Source organism: Erinaceus europaeus, chromosome 10, assembly GCF_950295315.1.
Source record: "Erinaceus europaeus chromosome 10, mEriEur2.1, whole genome shotgun sequence".
NCBI classification, from domain to species: domain Eukaryota; kingdom Metazoa; phylum Chordata; class Mammalia; order Eulipotyphla; family Erinaceidae; genus Erinaceus; species Erinaceus europaeus.
The window spans coordinates 49071084-49095935 of NC_080171.1; the positions used below are offsets into that span (position 1 = coordinate 49071084).

General features: G+C 36.5%; 1 long non-coding RNA gene across 1 annotated transcript; it reads right to left on the reverse strand.

Moving 5' to 3' along the window:
• Window positions 1-410: 410 nt before the first annotated feature.
• LOC132540735 (uncharacterized) lies at window positions 411-23877 on the reverse strand. Its single transcript, XR_009551893.1, has 2 exons — window positions 23752-23877; window positions 411-1230 (listed from the first exon to the last, which is right to left on the reverse strand). It is a non-coding gene; the product is annotated as an uncharacterized LOC132540735 (long non-coding RNA).
• Window positions 23878-24852: the final 975 nt, after the last annotated feature.

Here is a 24852-nt window from a genome sequence, read left to right on the forward strand (position 1 = left end):
AGTATTCTCTCACTAATTTCTAATTCTCTAATTAATTTAATTATAAATAATTTCTAATTCTCTAAGAGTATTCTCTCACTAATTTCTAATTTCTCCATATGCATAATTTGAAGAAAAACAACATCCTTTTCTTTCCTATATATAATTAGAAAATTTTCAAGTGGGGGTGGAGCGCAGTGCTTTAGTGGTGAGCATGGTGACTTACATAGGCCATATATGCATATAAAACTATATCCCTAAATTTTTACCAAAAAAATTGCACTTAAATTGATAACAAAAAATTTCAGACAATACTTGAAGAGAGACATTGACAGCAATACAGAAATAGTAGAGGATTTTAACACCTTATTATCACCAATAGACAGATAAACTAGAGGGGGATTAAAATAAAATAACAATAGCCTTCAACAAAGAGTTTGACCAGTTGGTTTTATTTGTGATTAACAGGGCACTCAGTCCCCAAAGGCTGAAGAAGTATTTGTTTACAGAGCTTCTAGAACATTCTCAAAGATATGTTGGGACATAAAATAAGTGTCAATAAATTCAGAAAGATTGAAATCTATTAAACATCTTTTCTGATCACAATAAAAAGTAAAATCAACCAAAAAAATGGAAGTTCAAATAGATGGAGGACAAACAACACATTAAATAAACATTGCATCAACGAGAAATTTTCTGGAAACAGATGAAATGAGGACACAAGTTATCAGACTCCATTGGACACTACAAAATTAATATTAAGGAGTTCATAGTAATTCTGGTTTATATTTCATGAATCAAGAAAGATCTCAAGCAAGCAATTTTACATTACAATTAAAAGACCTAGAACAACAACAAAAAAAGACAAATGAAGACAGTCAGCAGAAGGAAAACAATAAAAATGAGAGATAAAACAGAAAACAAGATGATTTTAAAAAAGCAAAATTAACAAATCCTTAGTGAGAGGTTAGTAAAACAAAAAGAAAAAACACATTAATGGGGACCAGGTGGTGGTACACCTAGTAGAATACACGTTACTTACTATGTACGAATACAAGGATTGAAACCCCAGTCCCCAGCTGCTGGAGGGAAGGTTCATGAGTGGTGAGTGGTGAAGCAGGGCTACAGTATTGTTTCTTCTCTGTGTCTCTATTTCTCTCTTCTGTTTCCTCTCAGTCTTTCACCTTCTATTAGAAAAATGGCAACCAGGAATGGTCAAGTTGTACAGGTATCAAAATCCCAGTGAAAACCCTAGTGGAGGAAAAAAGGAGAAAGGAAAGGAAAAGAAAGGAAAGTGCACTGAATCAAAAATGAAAGAGGAAGATAAAACAACTGATATTCCCCCCGACCTCTGAGAGAATTGGTTTGGCCCTTGCTAGTTTCACACCCCGCTTTCTCCCCGCCCCCTATGCTAAGGACATCCAAAGTCCCAGCAGCAGCGGAGGAGGGAGAATGATGGGGAAGCACATGGTGTGATGATTTGCCCGCTCGTGAATAAAGATTAAACTGCAGCTTCTCAGCCCAGTCGTGTGTCCTCGAGTCTGTCTCTGTCTACCGCGTGAAGCTAGCGTGGTCTGCTGGAGCCTCTGAACGTTAACGACAACAAAGAATCATAAAAGAGAACAACTTTATGCCATTAAATTTGAGTATCTAGAAAAATGGATAAGCCCTTATATTGATACATGCACAATAATTTCCCAGTGCACATTATGGACTTTCTGAAAATAACTTACTAAGAGAAATGGGAATTAGAACATCCATTGGCAGGTCTCCAGATCCTTCCTCCATCACTTCTTCTAGTTTTGCTTTTTTTAATATCAGCTTTATGTCTCTGTATAAATTTTATTTGAAAGAAGGACCTTCTTTAAGAAAGTTTATGAGAACTATTATGTTTTAACTCAACAAAGAATATTGCTTAGCTTTCTTTTTAAAAATTGTTTTATTATCTTTATTTATTTATTAGATAGAGACAGCCTGGAACCTAGAGGGAAGGGGAGATAGAAAGGGAGAGAGAAAGAGAAACACCTGCAGCACTGCTTCACCACTCACAAAATTTTCCCCCTGCAGGTGGGGACTAGGGACTTAAACCCAGGTCCTTGTGTTGTAAGATGTGCGCTCAACCAGGTGCATCACCACTGACCCCAACATTGCTTAGCTTTCTATTTAAGTTTTATCCTCTAGTTACTTATACTTTAAACAATAGCATTGTAATTATGGTAAGGTGATGAAAAATACAAAACTAAGAATGATTTTATATATATATATGTATATATATATATATCTTAGTGATAAACAAGTAGTAAATGATGGCTGCATTCTAAGAAAATAAAAATCTATAGTGTTAGAGAAATAGCTTATGAAACACCATTAAAACTATTATGTGAACTTAAGATTAGTGCACTTTATCTTAAGTTTACTATTTGGAATTCATTTTATATTTTTGTAATTGTATTTACAATAATAGAAAATTAGTTTTAGTTGTGATGAAATGTGTTTTGGCAATTCTAGTGCATTTACTTCTATTTAGAAGTAATTTTAAAAGACTATATTCTTCCCTGAGTACACATTTCAAGTACCTATTATTATTATTCTACTTTATGCATTAGTATCTTGGGAGGAATATGGTCTTTTATGTAGAACAGGGGATTATGATGTTATTCTTTTGTTGAGTTTTTTTTAACAACTACTAATTGGACTCTGTAATTACAGTAGATTATAATACTTTTACTATTGCACAAAAATCATACAGCAATTATTTAGGTTTTGTCATAGTAAGTACAGCAAAAGTTCTGGTAAAACATACAGCTGATAAAGCAAACACAAAAGATCCTTTTAGATGCTATTTGATATAGTATATGACCTACTAAATGTAGTTTACCATTTTAAAATGGTAACATGCCAAATTATGGGGATGTAGCTCAGTGATAGAGCTCATACTTCACATGTATGATACCCTGGATTCTGTAGATGTATGTATAAACAATAAAAAAAAACCAGGGCCAAGATAGTCAGAGTAGGTCTCTATATCCTTTCTTCTGGAAAATAACAGAAAATCTATAATAATATATGGTAAAACACAAGGTAAATATCTAGGTTGTAGAATATGACCTCTCTCAAGAAGGTAACAAACAGCCTATTCACATGACAAAAAACCAAAATTGGGAGACATCTTTAAGGTATAGGATTCGAATTTGTTGAGTAGTAGGATAGCTGTATATAAATCTCAGCATCCCAATCTTATTTCTTCAAGCCTATTAACAATGGAAAGCAGGAAACTAAAAAGATTTATTGTTGTTGATGATGTTGTTCTTTTCTTTTTAATTAGAGAAGTAAAAACTTCTTTCAAGGACAAAAAAAAGAAAAAGAAAGTTAACAAATGGTGCTGAGAAAACTGGATAGTTGTATATGAAAAAGTAAAACTAGATCACCACTTAGCACCATATACCACAGTGAGCGAAAATGGATTTAAAACTTGGATATTGAGACACATATAGACGATGCATCCCATACAATTGACATCAGAGATATATCTTAAGATTCAACTCCATTGATATAGGAAACAAAAGTAAGAATAAACAAATGGAACTACATCAAATTAAAAAAACTGTACACCTAAAAAAACTATCAAAAAGGGCAGTCAAGCAGTAGAGAGAAGATATTTGTATACCATAAGTCCACCAAAAGGTTTATCATTAAAATATACATATAAATTTAAAACTCACTAGACTCAACAACAAATAAATAAGGAACCAAAAAAAAAAGGTTGGAAGAATTTCTGGATAGACATACAGATTGATCAGACATACTAAAATGTTCAGTACCACTTATTATTAGAACAATACAGATTAAAGCCACAAAACTATAGCACCTCTCTATGGTAAGAATGACCTACATAGAAAATATTGGAAATAGCAAATACTGACAAGGATGTTAAGAAAAAGTTTCACTGTGGGGATGTAAATTAGATCAGCCCTATGGAAAATGTCCTGAAGATTCTTCTTCTTTAAAAAAAAAAAAAAGGAAATATCTGATTCTTCAGTATTTCTCCTAGGCATTTATCCAAAGGTTATGAAAATACAAAATCAAATGTTAATTATGCACCTTTCTGTTCATAATAGCTCTATTTACAATAACCAAAATATGGATTTATCATATATATAATATATATCCATAAAAATACGATTACATAAGGAAACTATGGGGTATATACTCAGAGAAATACTACAGAATTATTTTTAAAGGATTAACATGCTTTGGGGAAAAAAAAAAAAAGAACGCCTCCTCAACAACCACCGCTATTACTCTGCATTACTTCCTGGTTCATTACTTAAATAATCAACAATGAGTTGTAAATGAATCATTCTATGGACACACATTATGGTATGAATTAGGCATATATAATCTCAAGAAGTGTTTCAGACCTCTAAATGTGGGCCTTTCTCTCTCTCTCTCTGTCCTCTCCCTCTCTTCCTCTCTCCTTCTCTCTCTCTCCTCTTTTACCAGAGCTGAGCACTACTCAGCTCTGGCTTATGTTGGTACTTCGGATTGAATTTAAGACCTTTGGCACCTCAAGCATGAATTTTTTTTATCCCCCATAGTCTAGTCTTTATGCTATCTCTCTAGCCCCTGGTTACAGGTTTAAGATATATTGAACCTGACTCAAAGAAGAGGAGAGAAGAAGGCCTGGTCCTGAAAAGATTTTCCCATCTTCTTTTTTGTCTTTGAGACTTGTGTATTGGATCTTATTCTTTCCTATCTTAGAACTATTCAACACCTCCCTAATACTCTTAAAACATTCCTAGGGGGTCGGGCGGTGGCGCAGTGGGTTCATGTGGCACAAAGCGCAGGGACAGGCATAAGGAGCCCGGTTCCAGCCCCCGGCTCCCCACCTGCAGGGGAGTCGCTTCACAGGCGGTGAGGCAGGTATGCAGGTGTCTAGCTTTCTCTCCCCCTCTCTGTCTTCCCCTCCTCTCTCCATTTCTCTCTGTCCTATCCAACAACGAACAGCATCAACAACGTGCAATAATAATAACCACAGCGAGGCTACAACAACAAGGGCAACAAAAAGGGAGAAAAAAAAAAAAAAAGGGCCTCCAGGAGCGGTGGATTCATGGTGCAGGCATGGAGCCCAGCAATAACCCTGGAGGGAAAAAAAAAATTGCTAATAAGGGCTGGGCAGAGGCATACTATGTAGAGTGCACATATTACCATGTGCAATGACCAAGGTTCAAGCCCATGGTCCCCACCTACATGGAGAAATCTTCACAAGTGGTGATACAATGCTGTAGGTATCTCTCTTTCTCTCTCCCTATATCCTCCTTCCCTTTTAATTTCTCTCTGTCCTATCAATAAAATAAAAAGAGAAGAAAAGAAAAGGAAAAAATGGCCACCAGGGGGTAGTGGATTCATCTTGCAGGCACTGAGCCCCAGCAATAACCCTGGTGGTAAAAACAAACAAGCGTTGCTAATAAAGGGATAGTGTGTTTTGATATATGCACGACCTAGCCTCAAGCCTGGCTTCCACCACATTGCAGGAAGCTTCAGTGTTTTGCCTACTTTCTTTCCCTCCAATTCTTTCCCTCTCTGCCTCTCTCTAAAATGATAATAGCAAATAATAATATAATAATTTAAATGCCAATGAAGACATATTTATATGCCTTGTAGTAGACAGTCTTAATTTACTGTCTTCCATAAATATTTGCTTAATACATTGGGAGGTGAAGCCTTAAAAATAGGAGTTATAGAATCTTTGTTTCTGTGAGGATTTCAGAGCTCATCTCTGTAGAGTTACTTCGTCATTTATTAAAGAGTGAAAGGAAGTTATTCCCTCATCTCCCATTCCTTCTGCATCCAAAGATGTTAATTACTTTATAAATATGAAATAAAATAAAGGGTATAAATTTGTTTTACATAAAATAAGGTAAAGAATTCTCCTTTCTAAGTTATTTAGTAACCTAGTCCTAGGCTTATCTGGATTCTAAACTCCACTGGTATTTGAGAAAAAAACAGAAAGTTTTACTCAGTCAAGCTTCTCCTTTTTCCGAGCTTGCCAGATGTTTTTATAAAGTTTCCTTAATTGTAATTCAGTGAATCTGCACAATAATATGTACAGTCATCACACAACATAACACTCTGTGTTACTAGACAGGTGCCAAATTAACTTTAAAATATATACCTTACACTAAATGTACTAAATACTAATCATTACCCTTGTTAAGCTCAATCTTTACATACTGTATACCTTGCATCTAGCCTAGTTACAACATGAGATAAAAGCAAGTCTTAAATTGATATTAAACATAAAAATTAAATATTTTTTGGGTAAACTAGAACAATTTTTTTCCTTTTTTTAAGTTTTTTAATATTTATTTTCCCTTTTGTTGCCCTTGTTTTTTATCGTTGTTGTAGTTATTATTGTTGTTCTTATTGATGTTGTCATTGTTAGATAGGACAGAGAAATGGAGAGAGAAGGGTTAGAGAGGGGGAGAGAAAGACTCCTGCAGACCTGCTTTATCGCCTATGAAGCGACTCCCCTGCAGGTGGGGAGCCAGGGTCTCAAACCCTGATCCTTAGGCCAGTCCTTGGACTTCGCGCCACATGTGCTTAACCCGCTGTGCTACCGCCCGACTCCTGAACAATTTTTTTTCAATAACTGAACTACTCCATAAAGGTCATGATGTGCATTAAGGATAAAAAAATTCAAAATCTAGAGAAATAGTCAAATGGAAATCATCAATATATTCAATTAAGTAGCAGGTTACAAAAGCAATACTCATAAATCTGTGACATTCCTTTATTTATTTACTTACTTATTTATTTATTTTGCCACCAGTGTTATTGATGGGGCTTAGTTCCTGTAATATGAAGCCACCACACCTAGTGATCATTTCCTCTCTTTTTTAAATTCTTTCTACTTTTCTTTGACTGCACAGAGAGAACTTGAAAGAGGACGGGGATAGTGGGCTAGGAGGTGGTGCACCTAGTTAAGCACAGACATTATAGTGCACAAGGACACAGGTTCAAGCCCCTGGTCCCCATCTGCAGAGGGAAAGCTTCACAAGTAGTGAAGCAGGGCTGCAGATATCTCTCTGTCTCCCTCACTACCTCCCACCTCCTCTCTCAATTTCTCTCTGTCCTTATCCAATAAATAAAGTTAAAAATTTTAGAAAGAGGATGGGGAGAAAAAGAGAGAGAAAGATAAACAACTGTAGACCTGTTCATGAAGCATTACCCCTGCAGGTTTGGAGCAGGGGCTCAAACCCAGGTCCTTGCAGATGGTGATATATGTACTTAAGCAGGTGTGCCACTGTCCAGTCCCCTGTGGCATTTAGTTATATAAAAGATGGACCAAAGGAAAGGGAATTCAAGAAAGCAAGCCCATTTACAATTGAATCCAAGAAGATAAAATACCTAGGAATAAATCTAACAAAGACCGTGAAAGACCTTTTCAATTAAAATTATAAAATATTGTTAAAAGAAATAGAGGATGACACAGAGAAATGGAAGAACATCTCCTGTTCAGAAGAATAAATATCATTAAAATGAAAGTCCTGCCAAATGCAATCTATGAATTCAATGCAATCCCTATTAAAATATCAATGACATATTTCAAGGTAATTGAACAATTTATCAAAAAATTCATGTAGAACTATAAGCAAACTATGATCATCAATAGCTAGAACTCTTGAAGAAAAAGAAGAAAATGGAGGCATAAGAATTCCTAACTTTAGTTTATATGACAAAGCAACAGTTGTTAAAACAGTGTGGTATTGGAACAAAAATGGACACATGGACCAATGGAACAGGATAGCAGGCCCAGAACTAACCAGAATTCAGTGTCCCCATTCCCTCCATTGAAAACTGCAGTAGGTTTTCCCAAGGCCACAGATTTGCATTGACTATTATTTATATATATTTGCCCATTTTTTTCCTACAGATCTGCCTTATTTTTTTTTTAAATTTAAGAAAGGATTAATGAACAAAACCATAAGGTAGGAGGGGTACAACTCCACACAATTCCCACCACCCAATCTCCATAACCCACCCCCTCCCCTGATAGCCTTCCCATTCTCTATCCCTCTGGGAGCTTGGACCCAGGGTCATTGAGGGTTGCAGAAGGTAGAAGGTATGGCTTCTGTAATTGCTTCCCCGCTGAACATGGGCGTTGACTGGTCAGTCCATACACCCAGTCTGACTCTCTCTTTCCCTAGTAGAGTGTGTCTCTGGGGAAGCTGAGCTCCAGGACACATTGGTGGAGTCTTCAATCCAGGGAAGCCTGGCCAGCATCCTGGTGGCATCGGGAACCTGGTGATTGAAAAGAGAGTTAACATACAAAGCCAAACAAATTGTTGAGCAATCATGGACCCAAAGCTTGGAATAGTGGAGAGGAAGTGTTAGGGAGGTACTCACTGCAAACTCTAGTGTACTTCTGCTTTCAGGTATATATTTTGCAGTAGTTTATGGATACGTGTGAACATATGCTCTCTCTCACAGAAACTGGTGTATATCTAGGTTTTCGGACTTTGTTAGAAAGTGAACCACCTGAGATGAAATTAGAGTGTTCTATAAAAGGAAAGGTCTCACCCGAGTAATGAAGCTGAAGGGTTGTCATTCCACACGTGAAGTCTCTGGACACAGTCTGAGGTGAAGCATGTTGAGGTGGCAATCGTTGCGTTGGTTAGGTTGTGATCGGCGGATGCAATATTATTTGATATGGATTGGGAGAGGCATATGGGAAAGTGGGCCCTATCCAAGGGTTCCAGGACTGGGAGAAGTAGGGGCTCTATAGTGGAGATGTGAGGTTCCTGCTGTCTTAGGGTTCAAAAAGACAATCGATAGTTAATGTTATCATCACATTATTTGGTAACTGGGTTAACTTTGAAAAGTTCTTTTGTTATGGTTTCCTGTACAGTATCCAGTATCTTGTATATAGCTGTGCTTTTGGATGCTTCTAATCTACTTGGTCTAGGCTTCTGAGAGAGTCTGCATATCAAATACACAGCCTATATATTAAAAAGATTCAGTTTGTGTTTTGAGAAACTTTGAGACATAAAACTGACTTTCCCCATCTCATATTAATTAACTACTGATTTATATGTCTACATTTTGCTAGGAGTGTACATAAACACCATTCCCACCACCAAAAGATTGTGACCCATCCTTCCCACCCACTCCAACCCCCACTGGTCCAGGAAGCTGCATGTCTACCCCTCACCACAGGGTTTTTGCATTGGTGCCCTACTTACAATTTGATCAGGTCCTGCTTTTAGTTTCCCTTTCAGATCTTCTTACTCAACTTCTGTTGATGAGTGGGATCATCCCTTATTCATCTTTATCTTTCTGACTTAGTTCACTTAACATAATTCCTTCTAGCTCTGTCCAAGATGGGTCAGAGAAGGTGGGTTCATTGTTCTTGATAGCTGCATAGTATTCCATTGTGTATATATACCACAGCTTTCTCAGCCACTCATCTGTTGTTGGGCACCTGGGTTGCTTCCAGGTTTTAGCTATTATGAATTGTGCTGCTATGAACATAAGAGTACACACCTCGTTTTGGTTGGGTGTTATGGAGTCCTTGGGGTATAACCCCAGGAGAGTTATTACTGGATCATATGGAAGGTCCATGTCTAGCCTTCTGAGAGTTTTCCAGAATGCTCTCCACAGAGGCTGTACCAATTTACATTCCCACCACCAATGTAAAAGGGTTCCTCTGTCACCACAGCCTCTCCAGCATTTGTTGCTGCTGTCCTTTTTGATGTATGCCATTCTTACAGGAGTGAGGTGGTATCTTAGTGTTGTCTTAATTTGCATTTCTCTGACAATCAGTGACCTAGAGCAGTTTTTCATATGTTTGTTAGCCTTTTGGATCTCCTCTGAGGTGAATGTTTTGTTCATATCCTCTGCCCATTTTTGGATGGGGTCATTTGCTTTATTGGTGCTAAGTTTGCTGAGCTCTTTATATATTTTGGTGATTAGTTTCTTGTCTGATGTATGGCATGTGAAGATCTTCTCCCATTCTGTGAGGGGTCTCTCTGTTTGTTTAATAGTTTCTTTGGATGTGCAGAAGCTTTTCAATTTGATGTAGTCCCATTGGTTTGTTTCTGCTTTAGTCTTCCTTGCAATTGGGTTTGATTCATCAAAGATGTCCTTGAGGTGTAGGTGGGAAAGTGTTTTACCAATGTTTTCCTCTAAGTATTTGATTGTTTTCTGGTCTGACATCTAGGTCTGTGATCCATTTGGAGTTGATTTTTGTTTCTGGTGAGATAAAGTGGTTCAATTTCATTCTTCTGCATGTTACAACCCAGTTTTCCCAGCACCATTTATTGAAGAGAGCCTCCTTTTTCCATTTAATCCTTTGGGCCCCCTTATCAAAGATTAGGTGCTCATAGGTGTTGGGATTTATTTCTGGGCTTTCAATTATGTTCCACTGGTCTGTGTGCCTATTTTTGTTCCAGTACCATACTGTTTTGATGATGATGGCTTTATAATATATTTTAAGGTCTGGGAGTGTGATGCCTCCATTTCTGTTTCTTTTCCTCAAGATGGTTTTGGCAATTCTAGGTGTTTTTGTGTTCCAGATAAATGACTGTAGTGTTTGTTCTATTCTCTTAAAGAAGCTTGGTGGAACTTTGATGGGTATTGCATTAAATTTGTATATGGCTCTGGGGAGAATATTCATTTTGATGATATTTATCCTTCCAATCCATGAGCATGGGATATCTTTCCATTTCTTGGTATCAGTTTCTATTTCCTTGAGTAGCGACTCATAGTTTTCAGCATACAAGTCTTTCACTTCTTAGGTCAACTTTATTCCTAGGTATTTGATTGATTTTGCTGAAACAGTAAATGGGAGTGATTTCTGGATGTCTTCTTCTTCAGATTTAGTGTTTGCATAAAGAAATGTCACTGATTTTTGTACATTGAATTTGTAGCCTGATACCTTGCTATATTGCCTAATAACTTCCAGTAATTTTCTGCTAGATTCTTTAGGTCTTTCTATGTATACTATCATATCATCTGCAAATAGTGAGAGCTTGACTTCTTCCCTTCCAGTCTGTATTCCTTTGATTTCTTTCTCTTGCCTGATTGCTATGGCAAGAACTTCCAATACTATGTTGAAGAGTAATGGTGATAGTGGACAGCCCTGTCTAGTCCCCAATCTGAGGGGGAATGCTTTCAGCTTCTGTCTGTTGAGTATGATGTTGGCTGTAGGTTTGATATATATAGACTCCACTTTCTTGAGGAATTTCCCATCTATTACCATTTTTTGTAGAGTTGTGAGCATGAACGGGTGTTGGATTTTGTCAAAGTCTTTCTCTGCATCTATTGAGATATTCATGTCGTTTTTGGCTTTGCTTTTATTGATGTGGTGAATGACATTGATTGACTTACGGATGTTGAACCAACCTTGCATTCCTGGGATGAATCCCACTTGGTCGTGATGAACAATTTTTTGATATGTTGCTGTATCCGGTTGGCCAAGATCTTGTTTAATATTTTGGCATCTATGTTCATCAGAGATATTGGTCTGTAGTTTTCCTTTTTTTTCTGTCCCTATCAGCTTTTGGTATCAGGGTGATGTAGGCTTCATAGAAGGTGGAAGGGAGTATTCCTGTTTCTTCAATCTTATGGAATAGCTTAAGAAGTATGGGTATTAACTGTTTCCTGAATGTTTTGTAGAATCGTTTGTGAAGCCATCTGGTCCAGGACTTTTGTTGTTGGGGAGATTCTTAATAACGGTTTCAATTTCTTTGTCTGCGATTGGTGCATTTAGATTTTGTAGTTCTTCTTGGTTCAGTTTTGGAAGAGCATATGCTTCTAGGAATTGTTCCATTTCTTCCAGATTCTCTAGCTTGGTGGTGTATAGTTCTTTATAGAAGTTTCGCAGGATTCTCTGGATTTCTGTGGTGTCAGTTGTGATATCTCCTCCATCGTTTACAATTCTATTCTTCTTCTTCTTCTAGCGTTTGCCCTTCTTCTGTAGCCAGTCAACAGCGTCAGTTTGAGTCTGATATCTGCTTGTTGCTGGCTTTGAAAGTGACTGGGATCCATGTTGATTCAGTCGGCTAGGAAGGATCGTCAGTTTCCCCAATAAATGGATACTCACGGGATGCACCACGAGAAGGTCGATCCAATGCATCCCCAATTCTATTAATTTGAGTCTTCTCTCTTTTTTGTTTGGTGAGTCTGGCTAGGGGTTTGTCAATTTTGTTTAATCTTTCAAAGAACCAACATTTGGCTTCATTTATCTTTTGTATGGTTCTTTTATTTTCGATGTTATTTATTTCTGCTCTAACTTTAGTGATTTCTGTCCTTCTGGTTGCTTTAGGGTTCCTTTGTTCCTCTTTCTCTAAGTCCTTGAAGTGTGCAGTAAGGTCGTTCATTTGAGCTTCTTCTTGGTGTTTAATATGTGATTGTATGGCTATAAGTTTCCCTCTCAGTACTGCTTTAGCTGTGTCCCAAATATATTGATAGGTTGTCTCTTCATTTTAATTTGTTTCCAGGAACATTTGAATTTCCTGCTTGAGTGAGTCTCTGACACAGTGATTCTTAAGGAGCATGTTGTTTAGTTTCCAAATTCTGTGACTTTAATAATTTTCTGTTTGTTGTTAAATGTTAGTTTTACTCCACGGTGGTCTGAGAAGATACTTGGGATGATTTCAATGCTCTTGAATTTATTGATGCTGTCTTTGTGGCCTATCATGTGGTCTATCCTTGAGTACGTGTTATGTGGAGTTGTAAAGAAGGTGTATTCCAGTTTTTGGGGGTGGAGGAGCCTGAAAATGTCCAAGAGGTCTAGTCTGTCGATTTCTTCATTCAATTCTCTTGTATCTTTATTGGTTCTCTGCTTTGTTGATCTGTCTAAGTGTGAGAGTGGGGTATTGAAGTCTCCCACTATTATTGTATACTATTGATGTATTTTTGAAATTCTTTCAGTAGGTGCTTAATGTATTTATATGGTCCCTCGTTGGGTGCATAGATGTTAACAATTGTTAAGTCTTCTTGGCTGACTGATCCTGTAATCATTATGTAATGTCCTTGCTTATCTTTTATTACTTTATTTAACTTAAAATCTATCGTGTCTGAGATGAGAATGGCTGTTCCTGCCCTTTTTTGTGGTCCGTTAGCCTGTATGATAGTTTTTCATCCTTTCACTTTAAGTCTGTGTTTATCTTGTTGTGACAGATGGGATTCTTGCAAGCAGCATATGGTTGGGTTATGTTTTCTGATCCATCCCCCCACCCTGTGCCTTTTGATGGGTGAGTTTAAGCCATTGACATTTATTGATGTTATGGATTTAATGTATTGTAGTGCCATTGTTCAAAAAAAATGTTTGCTCTGATACATTGCAAGTATTATAGTGATGTTCTTGTTTATAAGAGGTCTTTTAGAACCTCTTTCAGGGCCGGCTTGGTGATAGTTGCCTCCTTTAACTGTTGTTTGTCTAAGAAGGTTTTGATCCCTCCATCTAGTTTGAATGAAAGTCTAGCAGGATATATTATCCTTGGTTGAAACCCTTTTTCATTCAGGGCTCGATAGATATCTTGCCACTCCCTTCTGGCTTTTAGAGTCTGAGTGGAGAAGTCTGCAGATAATCTTATGGGTTTTCCCTTGTATGTGACTTTTTGTTTCTCTCTTGCAGCCTTTAGGATCCTTTCTTTATCCTTACTTCTTCTCATTGTGACTATTATGTGTCTTGGTGTCTTCAGGTCTGAGTTGATTCTATTTGGTACTCTCTGGGCCTCTTGAATCTTGATGTCCTTTCTGTTATTCAGGTATGGGAAGTTTTCTTCTATAATTTCCTCTAGAATGTTTCCTTCTGCTTCCTCTCTTTCTTCCTCTGGCAGGCCAATTATACGAATGTTACTTCTTTTGAGATCATCCCATATGTCTCTGTTGTTGTTTTCAATGTCTCTCAATCTCTTTTTAAGCTCTTTCACCAGGAGCTCTCTATTGCATACATCTACATGAGTGTAGGTGGTAGAGATACCAGTTGTTCCAATCCTTTTGTTTTATATCTTGGTTATTAAAAAATTTTTATTATTTATTTTATTATTTATTTTTATTTTATTTTATTTTATTATTTATTTTTATTAATTTTTTATTATTTTTATTATTTATTTATTTTTATTATTTATTTATTTTATTTTTTATTAATTTTATTATTTATATATATATATATATATACCAGAATGTTACTCAGCTCTGGTTTATGGTGTTGGGGATTGAATCTGGAACATTAGATCCTCAGGAATGAAAGCTTTTTGCATAACCATTATGCTATCCCCAATGTCTTTAGGAAAACTTGATTTAGGTCTTCTGAAGTCCACGGAAGCAGAGATTAATGAGACCAAATAAAATTGTGATGGCAGATTCAAGACCAATATGCAGATTTGTGTGGGACTGAATTATTGAGCTTCTCTAAGGTGTCATATAAACAATTAAGTAGTTGACTTAGACTATAGCCATTTTGGTAAAAAACATCCTGCAAATAAATGCTGCCTGGATAAGTATGCCCTAGCAGGAAAGCCTAAGTGAAGCTTTTCCCAGGAAAGCAGGAGTTGAAGAACAGTTATTATGAGGTCAATACAGCATCTCCATAATGGGCAGAGGTCCAAAAAGTCACAGCAAATGGGGTATCCAGATAACTTGCTAACTCACTACCTAAGAGAATTTAGCCTTTGGATATCTGCCACAGAAGACAATTTTCAACATCCAACCAAGTGAGAAGATAGTTTTGCCGCCCCCTTCCCCCACCCAATCTCATTTCCAGTTTCTAACCTTTTAACACGAATGAGTCAGAAATAGTAGAGAGTAAAATGGAGAGATTAAATTAAACATACTCAACTATCATGGAGGAGAAGAGTAGATACTTTAAAGTGCACATAAGATTGAATTATTTTAAACTTTATTTGAGCTGAGGAGATTATTAAGAGGTAGAGTGAAGGGCCTGGGTTCAGTTCTTATGGAATAAACACAGGAACAGCAAAAATAAACTGAATATCACAAACGGCAGAGTGGTACCTTGGTCACTGTCTTACCAAAAAAAAAATCAATTATATATTTTTTAATTTTTAGATAAAAATTTTTCATACCCCATTTTTGACAGCACATTAAATTTTAATAGTTAAGATAAATCATATCCTATTACAACATTCAAAATAAAAATCAGTGTAAATGATAAATGAAGTGGCCATTGTAAATAAATTCAGGGCCAGTAATCCTGTTTGTTCCTTTTGCCTCCTACTATTGTATGTCCCAGAAAGGCTCCTCTGATATACCAGAAAGGACACAGGCAATTTTCTGAGCTCACAGAAATATTCAACATCTTGGTTTGGTTGCTGTTTATTTGGATGTATATAACTATCAAAAGTGATTAAAATGTATAAAGATACATACATTTTATACTTTGCATTTATATCACTTTCATTATGTGTGAATATGTTTTATAAAGTGACTGTGAGCCAATTCAATCCAAGCAATGCTATAGAAGGTGTAGGAGACAGATTTTTTTTTTTAAGGTAGCACTGGGCAGTCAACTCAGAATCTCAAGATGTAATATTAAATGGCCTCACAGAATCAACTTTTTAACTTTTTTTTTTTAATTTAGAGAGGGAAATATATCCTAGCACATCTCTACCATCCATGTAACTTCACTCCAGTGTTGTCCCCAATGCTCCAATGCAGTGCAGGAGTTCAAACCTAGGGCTTCACCCATGGTATGGTTCACTTCTACTGGGTGAATTATTTCCCGACTTCAGTGCTTTTTTAAAAAGAGCCACAACAATAGTAGTCATTTCCTGTAAATGTGAGACACTATTTCCTGTGAATATGAGAGCTGGAATTGTGGTTTTCCAATTAGCAGCCTGACATGAAGTTGATGCAAGGAGATTGACTGAGAAAATGACAAAGAAAATGGGCCAGTGTACTTACTGAACTATGCCTGTTCACTACAACTACCATGGATCTCTCAAGTTACAGAAGCCAGCATTCCTCTTATTTCTTTTATTCTGTAAGTTTTGGTATTTCTCATATAAATTCAGAAAGACACACAGACAAAGCAATAAACAGAAACATCAAAGCAGCAATAATGTAGCATTAGCAAAAGTGATAAGATAAACAAAACTAGAATTTAGGCTAAACTCTAGTTTAGTTAATGCTTATCACCTATTTACCTATCAGTTGTGCTAGTAAAGGATCAGAAATGAGACAGATAATATGTCCTCTGATCCAGACAGCCTTATATCCGAGGATGGAGGCCAGGAAGGGGAGCAGCAATATTATTAGTGATTAAAAAAAAAAAAAGTACAAGTTAGTGCAACAGGAAGAAATTGCTACTTTAGAGAATTACAGAAGTTAGTAATATCTGATCAATGACCAGAATGGGAAGAAGTTATTAAATGTCTGAAGAAAAAGCTTTCTGCTTAGAGACACATTACACAGTATGTTTCAGAAAGGCAAAATGCAAAAGAGAGAGTGAAAACTGCCTAAGAGTGGTAATGAGCATATAAATCACCTAGAGATCTGGTTAAACTGAAGACTGATTCCTCAAGTCTGGGGTAACATGTGAGATTTTGCATTTTTAAACAAGTTCCTAAGTGATACAAATAGTTCTGGTTTATGAACCACAGTTGGGATAATGATGCCTTGGAAAAATATTCATCCAAAATATGGTTTGTTGTCTAGTCCACAAAGAAATTGAAAGTGTCCTTCATAATCTTTATAGCAATAGAACATTGCTTTTTGAAGGGTGACATACTTTTTGAAGGGTGCAGGGGAGGGTATGTGCCACCTCCTGGACTGATTTTTCAAATAGAGGTGTAATAAAGAGGCGAGCATGGAGGCAGGGAGAAACCACATTACTGAAACTTCCTTCAGTGTGGTAGAGACCAGAGTTGTTCCTGGGTTGCACATATGACAAAGCAGTATACATCCAAATGAGCTATTTTGCCAGCCCACATTTTCAGTGCTTTCTTAGAGATTCATGAAACAAATTTAAGTACATTAATCAGTGGTACTTGGGAAACTCTAACAACAACAAAAAAATAAAAAAACCTGACTCTATACAGATTTGGAGAAACGCTACCTTCAGGTTTTGGGTTTTTGCTATCTTTGAGGAAGGATTTAATTTATCTGCTAAAACTTAAGAGCAGCTATGAACATTGAAATACCAGACAGGATAGAGTGGAAATAAAATGCAATATATAAAACAAAAGGATTGGAACAACTGGTAACTCTACCACCTACACTCTCATGTAGATATATGCAATGCAGAGCTCCTGACAGAAATATATGGCAGACATATATTTCTCAAGTAATTAGAAATATCCTCACTATAAATACATCAAATGACTTAAAACAACATATTTTTTTCTTCAGAGCACTATCAACTTTGTTCTATGGTGTTATAGAGATTGAATCTGGGACTTTGGAGCCTCAGGCATGAGACTCTCTTAGCATTACCATTATGCTATCTCAACACAAAGACTATTTTTTTCTTTTCTTTACAGTGTTTTGTTTTATTTTATTTTATTTTTACTACCAGGGTTATCATTGTGAGAAACAGTGATGAGAGAGAAAGAAGAGAGGGAAAGAATGAGTTACACCACAACACTACTCCACAACTTATGAAGTTTCCCTTTCTTGGGTACTCCTATTTGGTGACTGGATACTTGGCCTGTGGTCCTCACACATGGCAAAATGTGACCTGTACTCAGGGAATTATCACCAAGCTTCTCAGAGAAGTTATTTTTCCAGGAGTAACGGGACCCTGTATGTGATGTTGCTCCCTCAAATGTGAAATAGATGAGTCAGTAAGTCTGTCCTTGTGTGCAAAGTTGTCAATGACTCTCTTCATTGTCTTATTGTTGATAAGAACAGAACCAAAAATCACAAGATTACTCAGGCATTGATTTAAATAAACACAATTTGAGGCTGAAAGAAAGTTTAGATTAGTAGGGATAGAACTATGCCAAGTCATAAGTATGGGACTTTTGCAATGACCCTAAGAAAACTAGGTCTATTTCATTGATTTTAATGTTTTCAGTTGCAAATTAATAGAAATCCCAACCCAAACTAATGTAATCACTAAAGAAAATCTCTATGAAATTTACTTTATATTAGTGGAAATACAAGAGATGGAGTGGATTTTGTTAATGTGTGTACAGTGATTGCCTAGTGATTTTTAAAAACTCAACTTCTTTTTCTTATTGATTTCCATTGCAAAGAAGAGTATTACTTAAAATGTATACTACGTAACTTCAACAACTTTTTTTCATTATTATTATTGCCTGCTTTATTTCACTTTTGTTTGGGACAACTCATTTATACCTTCATCTTATGCATGATGCAAAAGAAACATTTTTTAGAAGAGAAATTCAAAATGTCATTCTAGTTTACATAAACTTGAATCAGAGATAGTGGTTAGTTGTGTTCCTCCCACACAGTTAGTTGTGTTCCTCCCACACAGTTACCTGATAGCAATGCATTCTTTTAGGATTTTTTTCACTGTGCCTTAATTCTAAGAATACAAAAGTAAATGAATTTAAGGTCAGAAGGTCATGAACTCCCAGTGCCCTTTCCTTCTCCCTTAGAAATATAAAATCCAACCACACAAAATGTAGGTTTCAGTACATCTTTTCTTCTATAAACACTTTGTGATATGAAAAGAGACAGATTACTCTACATGTCCTAAAAAGAGACAGAATTTTTAACATTCTTTTCATTCCCAGGATTCTCTTTAGTGCTTCTCTCCTCCTAATAGCTTTCTCCTTGATATTCACATGAATTTATCATCCTGATTTACTTTTCTTTGATCTTTTTTTTTTAAATCTTGTCTTTCTTCTATTAAGAAAAAAAGGTTATATAAAATGGTCTTTTTAAACATTGAATTGATTTTTTAAAAAATCCAAATTACTTTCTTTTACTGGAGACCCTTAAAGCTTACTGAAATCCTAGTCAATCACTCAGTAAATAGAATATAAAAATCGTTCCAGAACATTTATCCAATTAGAACTGCATATTTGTTATATGTTAGATAACTTCTAGGCAGAGGGAGACACAAATATACCATCTAGTGTGCACTTAAGGCATTAACAGAGTCACAGCTAGTTAAAGGTACAGAGACAGTTCATGCTGCTACAATCAGAATTCTCCCAAAGTCACTTAGTTCTTGGGAAAGGATTTGGTTCTTGCAGAGTGCTAACCCCAGAATCCTGCAGTAACACCTACTAGTGAGGAATTGCCACTCATCCACACTTAGCTTACATATTGTTAGGAAAACAAAACAAGACTCTATGCTTAGAGGTAATGAATCATACATCTTAGTAGATTAAAAATGGAATTTATTTTATTTATTTATTTGATAGAGACAGAAATCGAGAAATAAGGGGAAAGGTAGAAAGAGAGAGAGAAAGAGAAAGAGGCACCTGCAGCAATGCTTTATCATTTGCAAAGCTTTCTCCCTGCAGGTGGGAACCTAGAACTCAGCTCCTTACAGACTGTATGTAACAAGTACTTAACAACGTGCACTACCACTGGGCCTCTCAAAAATAGTATTTCCAAGTTTTTTTTTCTTTTTTAAAGATTTTATTATCTATTAATGAGAAAGGTAGAAGGAAAGAGAGAAAGAACCAGGCATCACTCTGGTACATGTGCTGCTGGGGATTGAACTCAGGAACTCATGCTTGAGAGTCCGATGGTTTATCCACTGTGCCACCTCCTGAACCACAGGTTTTTGTTTTTGTTTTTTTTTTAATTCTTCAGCAAATATTAAGGTTTCTGAGTAGACTGCATGGATCTTTTACTAAGATACAAATATAAAGTAATATTGTACATTTAATTTACACTTGTACTTGTTGAATCCAACTGGAAAACAATTTCAAATAATTCTGGAAGTCCTACCACCACCCCCCCCCCCCAGTTCTAGTCTTCTTTCTTCACAAATGGTCTAAACATTACTCAAATTTAAAAATAACAAACTGCTGTGGAAAATGCTTCACTGGTGAGATAGCTAGAATGCAAACAAGATTCCTAATTTCTTCACCTTCACATTCTGATCTTGACTTGAAATAGAATTATCCATCTACAAATATGGGCTGAGTTTTAACCCACTATAAGCTTTTCTATTAATAAAAAAATAAAACATGTTAATTCATAAAAAATAGGGTTTTCTGAATTAGGAAAAGATAAAGAGAAAATTATACCTAAAATAAATTTCCTAACTTCTTTTAACTTGAAGGCCCCATATTTAATCTGCCCTGTTCTGACCTATAGGTTCCTAATTATTCATTAGTTTGTTCTGCTTTATATCTTAATGTTTTTTAGCCACCAAGTTGCAGATGCTACTGTGATGTCAACTTGACTTCCCTGGGCAGACAACCTCACCAATGAGTCCTGGAACCTCATCTCCCCAGAGCTCTGCCCCACTAGGGAAAGACAGAAACATGTTAGGGGTATGGATTGACCTGCCATGTCCAGTGGAGAAGCAATTACAAAAGCCAGACCTTGCACCTTCTGCACCCCAGAAAGATCTTTGGTCCATACTACCAGATAGAAAAAGAATAGGGAAGCTTCCAGTGGAGGGGATGGGATATGGAACTCTGGTGGTGGAAACTGTGTAGAATTGTACCCCTCTTATCTCACAATCTTGTCAATCATTATTAAATCTCTAATAAAAAATTCAAAAAGAGAAATATATAGTAACTGTATGAGTTAACTTCAGAAAAGTTCTTGGGTGGGATAATGCCCAAACATTGAATAATTTTATGCTTTTCGGTCCTCTGATATTCTACTGTTTAAAAGGGGCTAGATGTGATGGAAGTGCTAAGGGATTATATCTAATAATATCTAATATCTAATAATCTTGTAAATCACTATTAAATCATTAGATGAACAGATAGATAAAATAGACATGTTGGATTCATTTTGTTAAATGAGAACAGAACAATGATGTTATTTTTAACTATGATAGGAGCCTTTGTTTTAATCTAATTTACATAATTGAAATAAATCAGGGAACAAAATTTATTAAACTTGCTTCAATTTCAGTGTTATTTACTCCTACCTTCTGACTCAATAAAACAAATGTCATTTTATCTTTTAAGACTTTCAGAATGCATTCACTAGTAGCTAGTTAAGAAAATGTTTTTCTTATGATGCTTTTAAGTGTATTCCCTTTGCATTTGAAATTACTAGACTTGAGAAATGACAAATGGAAATGTTTTGCTATTCAAAGAGGAGGAACCCTTTGGAATTTCTAAGCGATAAGAGAAACCTCTCTAAATGGAATTAGATAGCATGAGATTACTCAATGGTAAGACTGCAGAAGTTACACACATAAAATTTTCATTCTTGTGGGTATATGTCATTTGAAAACTAACTAGATGTGAAACATTTAGATAGGCTCTGGGGATAAAATGGTGAGTTTATCTCAGTCCTCCAGAAGAACTTGGTCTAACGAGTACTGGGGAGTCATTACATAATTTATGAAAAATCTAAATTCATAATTACAAAGTAGGTGAATATTATGAAGAAAAACCAGGGTGCAGTGAGAATGTATCATAATGGAATGAATGTTTATCTTAATTTGTAGGAATCATGAAGTAACACCATCCACGGTGGTATAATTCATAGAGACATTGAACTCTAAAAGGTAAAATGGCTAGAGCAGAATATCATAATTTCATTTGGAATAATCTAGGTTTGAGACATGCAAGTAGGAAAGTCTAATAAATATTCAAATAAATAGAAAATGTGGACAAGTTAGGATTGAAAATAAAACAGGAATCCTTGGCCAGTAGATAATGATAGTGACAAAAATGAACTTACTTAGGAGTAAAATTTAAAAAAAAAAGGGTCCATAGAACTATAACTTAATCTTGAGGAATTCCAGAATGCAAAGTTAGAGAGAAATGGTTAAATGCCAGATTGCAGGGTTGCCTAACAACAGAGGAAGCTCTATCTAGAATCTAACAAAGCTCCTGGGTCCTTTATTAATTTATTATTTATTTATTTATTTATTTCATTAGGGAAGAGCTCTGCCAGTGTGTTTACAAGGTCATTTATTTTTCATAAAATTTGTAAAAGAAGTATATCTGTCTTAGTGTTTTGTTCAAGTAAAGTTCCAAATTTTTTTTTTTTTAAATTTTTTATTTAAGAAAGGATTAGTGAACAAAAGCATAAGGTAGGAGGGGTACAACTCCACACAATTCCCAACACCCAATCCCCATAACCCACCCCCTCCCATGGTAGCTTTCCCATTCTCTATCCCTCTGGGAGCATGGACCCAGGGTCGTTGAGGGTTGCAGAAGGTAGAAGGTCTGGCTTCTGTAATTGCTTCCCCTCTGAACATGGGCGTTGACTGGTCGGTCCATACACCCAGTCTGCCTCTCTCTTTCCCTAGTAGGGTGTGTCTCTGGGGAAGCTGAGCTCCAGGACACATTGGTGGGGTCTTCAATCCAGGGAAGCCTAGCCAGCATCCTGGTGGCATCTGGAACCTGGTGATTGAAAAGAGAGTTAACATATGAAGCCAAACAATTTGTTGAGCAATCATGGATCCCAAGCTTGGAATAGTGGAGAGGAAGTGTTAGGGAGGTACTCACTGCAAACTCTAGTGTAGTCCTGCTTTCAGGTATATATTTTGCAGTAGTTTATGGATACGTGTGCACATACGCTCTCTCTCTCACAGAAACTGGTGTATATCTAGGTTTTGGGACTTTGTTGGAAAGTGAACTACCTGAGATGAAATTAGAGTGTACTATTAAAGGAAAGGTCTCACCCGAGTAATGAAGCTGAAGGGTTGTCATTCCACACGTGAAGTCTCTGGATACATTCTGAGGTGAAGCATGTTGAGGTAGCAATCATTGCTTTGGTTAGGTTGTGATCGGCAGATGCAATGTTATTTGGTTTGGATTGGGAGATGCATACGGGAAAGTGGGCCCTATCCAAGGGTTCCAGGACTGGGGGAAGTAGGGGCTCTATAGTGAAGATGTGAGGTTCCTGCTGTTTTAGGGTTCAAAAAGACAATCAATAATATTATCATCACATTATTTGTTAATTGGGTTAACGTAAAGTTCCAAATTGTATAAGCTTCAGTTCCCTTCCACCTTGCTCCTAAGAGTAAAGAGTAAAACCTAGAATGTGATTACAGGGATGTGAGTGTGGGAATATTCCAATAAGAGAGTGTTTTAACAATTACAAATTTTAGAAGATAAGCAATATAAAAATAGAAACACATTGATTGAACTGAGATTGTCCCTAGCAAGACACCATTCAGAACAATGTTGAGGAAGGAAGTCAGGATTGATTTCAAGAAATGTAACTGAGAAGGGAAGATGGAAAAGGTGGTAGGTTGCTAGAGAGAGATGAGCTTGGGAGGAAGTTTTCCCTTTAGCCTTCCTTCTCCTATTCCTTCTGCTGCACAAATTTGAAAGTGCAGGTGAAAATATTAAACAGCATTAAGATGTACTGAAGGTACACAGGAAAAGATATGCTGGTATGATGTTTCCTTCCATCCTAACTTCACTTTCATTATAAAGGACCAAGAGGAAAGAAATAATCATAGCCTTGAGGAAATCTGTGTAACATTTTCATTTCCCTGGTTGGTAAATCTACACTTATTTGTGAAAGCATAAGGGGTCTTGGGCTTACATTACTACCGCTACACAAGAAGCATCTTTATTCAGCTCTCAGTTCCTTGCAGGTAAATCCATTGGCTGCTTTTCTGAACATGACCATCTAGTAGGTCAAATCAGGGCCTGAGAAATAGTTCACCTGGTAGGGTGCTGATCTTACAGTACATTGGAGGGGCCTGATTCTCAGTGGAAGCGCAATGGCACCAAAGGGAAGCTCTGGGCCTATGCTGTCTTTCCCTCTTTTTGTGGCCTTCACTCTCTAGACCTGGAAAAAAAAATAGAAAAGAAGTCGAACTGGGGCCAATAGAAGCACAATTGCATGCAGTCCTTAACACACACACACACACAAACAAAAGTTCAAATTAGTGGGATTTAATGCATTGTCTAATTTTAATACTTTTTCTCTTTAATTGTTAGTGAATGTAGGAGAAATGGTGGTAGACTAAGCAAAAAAGTTTCCAAGTACGCCAAAGAAAAACAGAGTTTTCATTCAAGATAGTAACACAAGGTTTAAAAAGTATTTAAAACTGTGGTCTGAAAGGTGGCACAGTGGAGAAAAGCATTGGACCCTCAAGCATGTGGTACTGAGTTCAATCTCAGGCAGCACATGTACCAGAATGATGTCTGGTTCTTTCTCTTCTCCTATCTTTCTAATAAATAAAATCTTTAAAAAAATCTTTAAAAATAGATGTTTGAGTATCCTTTGAAGTTTATGCTAAGATATGACTCAAGAGCAGGGAAAGGGAGCAATTTTACTTCACAGAAAAGATTCATGGCACTCAAGAATTTAGGGTGTCAGAAAGACCATCTTAAGTGCCACGAAATAGATATGAGTGTTTTTTGTTAGTTTGTTTTTTGACACCCAGTGGTTTGGAACCCTTTTCCAAGCTTAATGTGTCATTTAATTGAGTCATAGGACCAAGCAAAAAGAGTGAAGTGCTAAAAGCTACTTAGCACTCCTTCCCCTTTATCCATGCCTCTTCATTAGGGGTTTTCATCACCATCCCATTATCCATGCAGAAAGCATCCACAGGACAGTTCACAGAAAAACAAAAACAAAACAACACAACAACAAAACAAAGTTCCTTCAGAACCAGAAATGGAGTCTACCAAATTCTACAGGTTGCCAGATTTACCACATAAAAATATGACATGCCCAGTTAAATTCGAGTTTCAGGGAGATCAAGCGTACTTTTTTTTTTTTCCTTTAGAAGAAATATGTCCGCAACATGACATAGTT